At 41.1% G+C, this 6,378-nt stretch overlaps 1 pseudogene; it reads right to left on the bottom strand.

Annotated features, from left to right (window-relative positions):
- Positions 1–5,011: 5,011 nt before the first annotated feature.
- Positions 5,012–6,030, bottom strand: LOC101662572 (annotated as a pseudogene).
- Positions 6,031–6,378: the final 348 nt, after the last annotated feature.

The following is a 6,378-nucleotide window of genomic DNA, read 5'->3' as shown; positions in this document are numbered from 1 at the left end:
ATGTTGATAATCAAATGAAAAGTCAATAGTTTAACTAGTTCAAATACTCTAAGGAGAGAGAAACCGAGACCTAACTATCTCTTGTCTTCAAGAAATGCACTGTCAACATGAAACACCAATAGGTTAGAAGTAAAAAGATGGAAAAAGACATGCCATGCTCACACTAAGAAAAAGCCATTGGAATGTTATATTAATACCCAGTCATCAAGAAAGTAATTTGCTCATAGCAAAAGGATCAGCTCAGCAAGAGGATATAACTATTCTAAATGTTTATGCACTTAAAAATTACTTTGGGAATATGTGACGCAGAAAGTTGAAGGGAATCCTTGAAAGCAATTCTCTAGACTAACTCTCTTATTTCTATTCCTCTTCTTTCACCTCCTTCCTTCTTGACATCGGCATTCTCTGGGCCCTCACCATTACCTTCTTTTACAAGGGAGGAGACTGATGCCCGAGAAGTGAAGCAACTGCGGAGGCGCAAACTCACTGGAAAATAAAGCCGAGTTTAAGATCTGGGGCTTCTACCTCCTTATCTGGGGTCCTTTTCTCCTCACGGCACATTACTGAGCTTGAACTTGTTAATAAGTCTTAAAGTGAAGATATTAATGACACATAAATAGACCACTAGGTGGAAAACAGAAGTGCAACCTGGATGCAATTCTTCATCTGCCGATGGGTGACCAACTGCAGCTAGCACAGGAGTCAAAAAGTTGAAAAGAAAATTGCTATTGGGAAGATGCTTATCCCAAAATTTGACAATTGCTCTTTGAAATCCTACTTCCAACAGATGTCTGGAAGCCTTGGGATAGGAATCCTTCCCGGAAGTCATTGTACTTTCCTTGCTCTATCTGATCAAGATTCTTTACATTCAGGATTCATTTTAGATGAAGATTCTGGTAGACCTGTTCTAAGATGGTGTCTGTTTGTGTAGTAAATGTGCCCTATGCTCCAGGTCTACCAATGGGCCCATGCATTCACATGGAAATCAATTGCCTGCTGAGCAAGAGCTCTGGTGAGTCTCTGAGTGCTGCCCTGAGCACTGGGATGGAGGCAATCAAGAGTGAGGTCATCTGGGGTCAAGCCCATGGCTTTGGGTATCCATCTATCACTCGGAATTGGCCAGAGAGCTATAAACATAGGACACAATGAGCGACGTTGATGAATTACATACAACTTTGACCATAGCTCAGCCTGATGAAATTGGGCAAGACAAGAGGCAGGTAGAAAGCAAAAGTCTGTTTAAGAAACATAGCTTTCCTCAGCTAAAAGTGTGATAGCCACTCCTGCAAAGACACAAAGAGTAGGAATTAGAGCAACTCAGTCTTTAACCGGGGGTCATGACACGGAGGCAGGGAGAGTAGCGGAGGGAAATCTTACTGCTTTCCAACACTTAAACCAAGAGCCACCTGCATTATGTCACCCTGGGGTAACCACCATGACAGATGAGAGTTAGAAATCGAAGTCTATGTAAAAGTGCTTCTCCATTGACTGATTATAATCGGACAGTGAAATTCAGAGTGCTCCACTGCAGAGGGGTGGTTGACTATTAGATGGTCAGTTTGATTGGCTTAACCATCTCACCTATTATTATAAAGAGAAAAAGGAAAACAAAACAAAACCCAACAAAATTCAATATACCAAAATGGGAGACATGACGAAGAGTTCGATCCCCAGAAGCTGTGTGACTAGGAGCAAGTTAAACAACTGTCTGAGCCTCAGTTTCCTCAACCATAAGACAAAGACAGTCACCGGCGTGTTGCCGGATGGTCGTGAGGATGAGGAATAATATACGTACCAGACTCTTTCTACTTTGAGGAGGTAACCTTTACTCAGCTATATTTTAGTGCCTGCCAACCTAAGTGGCTCAGTTATGGGTATTATTTCAGACAGTATTTCACTGCCATTTATGAAGTTTTCAGTGAGTGGTCCTCAGAAGTGGTCGACCTATTCCTTCTTCCTAGTCCATCTTCATTGGAAGCTCCTCTAAAGCCAACATAATTTGAAATATCTACGACACATCTTCAAATACCACAGCAACGTGCAAATTACCACAATATGACAGACCGACAGATGAGTGGTTCACATACAGCAAGAGATGGTAAAATGGGACCTGCCAGAACCGCTATCCTGATCACCATCCCATCACTCTGATGACCACGGGAAACTGCCTTCTTCTTCCTCTTCTTCTCCTTCTTCTTCTCCAACTCCTCCTTCTCCTCTTCCTCCTCCTCCTTCTCTTCCTCCTCTCCTCTTCCTCCTCCTCCTCCTCCTCCTCTTCTTCTTCTTGCCATTAGTCTTTTGTTTTTGTTTTTGGTAGAAAAGCCAGGAGCATAATTAATCCTGGTCGCTGGTTCAAGACATGCCATCTTGTGCATGAAGATTCCACTGAAGATATAAGTGCTATACAAAGTGTGGTGAAGAAACCAGATGGAGCCTGGCTATCAGAAAGAATAGGGTCTAGTGTCTTAAAAACTTGTCTTCAAACAAGAAGCCATCTAAGTGAGGTGTCAACCAAATCCACATGGTTCTTCCATGTGGACTGAGTTGACACCAGCCTGTGTGATCCAAGGATTGCAAATAATAAAACACAAATCTGGAGAAGGGAATGGTATCAAAGTTTAAATTATGAGCACCCGGTTAACAGAAGGCTATGCATGACAGTGGAAGTTCAAAATTCATTTGCAAGGTCCACACATGGATTAAATCTCTGCTGAATCCCCTCTGGCCATGGTCTGGCTATCACGGAGAGAGAGAGAGAGAGAGAGAGAGAGAGAGAGAATTGTAAAGTTGACTATGGCAGATGTAGTCAGGTTGAAATATAATACCTTATCCTTTACTCTCCCCTTTGACCCATTTTAAAGTTGTTCCAATTTTAATATTTCCTGCTTTCTTTTTGATTTAGGTTTTTCTATGTTTTACTTTGTTATTGTTGGTTTTTTGTTTGTTTGCCTTGTATGACTTCGTATGATTATGTTTTGTTTGTATGGTTTTGTGTACATGAAATCTAGGATAGGTAGACCTGTAGAGACAGCAACTGGATAGGGGCATGGCAGGGGAGCCTGGGGAGTGGGGATAGCAGTAAATATGAGAGGAAAATGTTCTGAAATTCACTGTGATGATGATTGCACAAATATTATTAATCTGATTGATTAGATTGCATGGTATGTGAAGTATATGCCAATAAAAATATTAAAATAAAAAGACATGCCACCCTCTACATGTTAACTCAGTGCTATCTCGTTACCATCTTCTAGGAATGAAAATTAGAATCCTCTCTTCCTCAGGTTCTAGAATTTGTTGCCTCTCAGATCAAGTGTGAGGTCCCCCAGGCCAGGTTTCTTCACTGTCAACCCATAGGCCTAATTTCTCCTACTCGAAGCTGTACACTTCTCCTTTATTTACTAAAAGAACTGAAAAAGGCTGTAATTTAAAATGCCTAGTTAAATAGTCAAATCTATTCTTGCTATGTTCTCATAATTCCGGTGGGATATACTCTAGGTCTTATTTTGGCTCTGAGGGGCTTATTTTAATTTTCTTGAATTTATATTTGCTCAACCGAGGGTCTGTTACCATAGTCAGTCCCTGGTCTTGTTCTGGCTACTGATATTGGACTGTTCCCTAATTTCTTTCCACAGCTGTTGTCAATTTGATTTCTGTGTATTTCATCTGAAGACATTCACATGGATGGTAGTCATTCATAGTTTTGAAAAAAATGTATTTGCAATAAAGAAGTCCTTGGTCTTGCAAAATTCTATCGTGTCACCCCAACCTTCATTCTCACCACTAAGGCCATACTTTGCAACTACTATTCCCTTTTCTTTGTGCCCACCTTTTGCATTCCAATCACCAACAACCACCACTGCATCTCTTTTTAACACAAAATTTTAAATTTTATTTTAAAATGTAACTATTTCCCAGGATTCAACAGGTAGAGAAAATGACATATTAATTTATCTTATGAGGTTGTTCTAGTTTATTTTTGAAGTCATACTAATTAAGAATATTTACACATCTACTGTGAAGCACTCTTATTTGTATGGCTTTAAAAGTTGTAGCACGACATCTTTACATTAAGGATGGGGAGGGGAGACTCCATTCAGAACAAAGCCTGATATAGTGTGTATATGTTTTTCTCTGTATCTTATCTTAAATGTATTAATTTTTAAAATGATGTTTATCTTTTAAAATCTGGGGGTAAAATTATACTGCAAACTTCATATCAAAATGAAGTTTATCATAGTTTAAGTAAAAATTTTCAATGGAAAAATGGTCTTTCAGCTGCCATTAAATCAAATTTCTCAGCCAACTTAAAATGAAAAAGAATTGGTGGTTGACACTTATAAGCAAAAATACAAATCCTGTGGTATCATCTACATTACTCCTTACGACGCTAACTTGGAAAGAACTGGATATACTTTATGGAAACGTCATTGGTTTTGCAAGAGGCACATGGGTGTGGTTTTCACATTCTAGAACCCCCCCCCTCCCGCCACTGTGTTCCTGTTGCAGGGATGGCATCGGTGACCATTGGGGTCAACAAGAACATTATTCAAAGCAAAGGAAGCCAAAGCCAAAGTGGGAACTGCACGGTAACAAGGCTCTATTCTTCCTGCAGCCTTGTGTTTCCTAGATATTCCATTTTCTAACATGAATTACACTATGGAAGCTTCTATTCTAATCACTGTACAATCATGAAAAAAAGGTTTGAGGAAGAACATGATCTGGGAAAAGAAGGGAGAACCCTTCCCACAATGAAAATAGATACACTTGTACCCAGCTGTGTAATAAGAACATAACCCATGAAAGTATCCAGAAATACACTTCTCAAAGTTTCCCTTCATTGAAGGGCAAGTTCTCTCTTCGATGGCAGTAGTTGAGGGAAAGCAGTGTGCTTCCATAGAAGGGAGAGGCACTAGAGGAAATGGCTAGCTTTGGTCTGTCAAGATAGTCACCCTGCCCATAATCAGTCGAAGACCCAACATGTAAACTAAAACATATATCATTTCTTCTTTCACCTTAACACAGGGAAAGCTATTCTGTCCTCATTCCCTCCCTGCCTTTTCAGTCGAAGAATCCATTGTTGGTTTGGTCTTTCAATCCACTGCATCTTTTTGATCTTCCCTGGTATCCTCAGCAGCATCTGCTTGGCTAGGCTTTCTCTCCTCCTGGTTCCTGATTTCAGGGGTCACTTGATCCAAATCTTCTTCTAGAAGCTCAGTTTGTACTTTCATTGGCATCTGATTTACCCACTCAGCATGCAGAGTCTCCATATATACTTCTGTACTTTTTTCACTCTGGATTCAACCTGCTTCTAGATAACTCGCATATATATGTGAACCTTACTCTTGGCTGCCCTGGAGCAGATCTGGCTGGACTTGCCCTCCAGTCACTTGTGTTGTGTTGTCCCAGTTCCACTTGGAACTGAAGCCTTGGTCACACATGTCCCTTCCCAATTTGTTCTATCATAGTCATTGAAGTTCCAGGTTGGGCAGCAGGTGTGTTTCTACTGAACAAACATCTTTGCTTACTCTATGCTCTGAAATGATCATGAGCGTCATTAAGATTTCTCTTTAATTAATTTCCTTGCTTAAGCCACAAGTCACATAGAGTAAAATGGTTGGGTTCATGTCCAGTGTGAATTACTAAGTGATCTTTGAACTGGTCCCTGCTGTTAAGCACACCGACTTCCTTTTTTGCCCCCATTCTAGTTCTGCCGTGCTGCCAGGTGACGTGTGTGTGTGTGCTATTTTGAACAAATTGCTCATGACAATTTGGACATTAAAAGTTTTTTTCATTTGTATCTTTTCAAAGATGCTCTTTAAAATGTCTAACATGGTCAAAGTTACTGACAAATATGAATTTCCCCCCAATTCTTTGCTTCCTACTGACGCCACCTTCTTCGAGGTGGTAACAATTGAGGGTACGTGTCCATGCGCTCTCCTGAATATGCCTTTCAGTGCATATTTCACACTTGAAACTCTCAGTGGACTGTGATTTCATGTGCTCCCGTGTGCTTGTGGGGCCAGACGCACAGCCAGCTTCGTTAGTATGTTCTTTTCTGCCACCTTGACGATGTGATTGTCAGGGGCCAGGAAGTAGGCTGTGACCCACACTGAGCCCACGAGCAGCAGACTGAAATGGCTCTACGCCAGTCTCACTATCGTTCCTATGCTTGAGCCCATTCTTGCGGTCACTGTGTCAACCCAGGAAGGGCCTTCCTCTTTTTGCTGCCTCTCCACTTTAGCAAACATGATGTCCTTCTCCAGGGACTGGTCCCTGCTGACAACATGTCCAAAGTATGTCAGATGAAGCGTTGCCATCCTTGACTCTAAGGAGCCCTCTGGTCTTACTTCTACCAACACAGATTGGTGTGTCCTT

The sequence above is a fragment of the Echinops telfairi genome, unplaced genomic scaffold (genome assembly GCF_000313985.2).
Source record: "Echinops telfairi isolate 266 unplaced genomic scaffold, ASM31398v2 ScPeMD7_7468;HRSCAF=8506_0, whole genome shotgun sequence".
Taxonomy (NCBI): domain Eukaryota; kingdom Metazoa; phylum Chordata; class Mammalia; order Afrosoricida; family Tenrecidae; genus Echinops; species Echinops telfairi.
The sequence above is the reverse complement of the archived record's forward strand: the minus strand, read 5'-3'. Positions and strand labels throughout refer to the sequence as shown.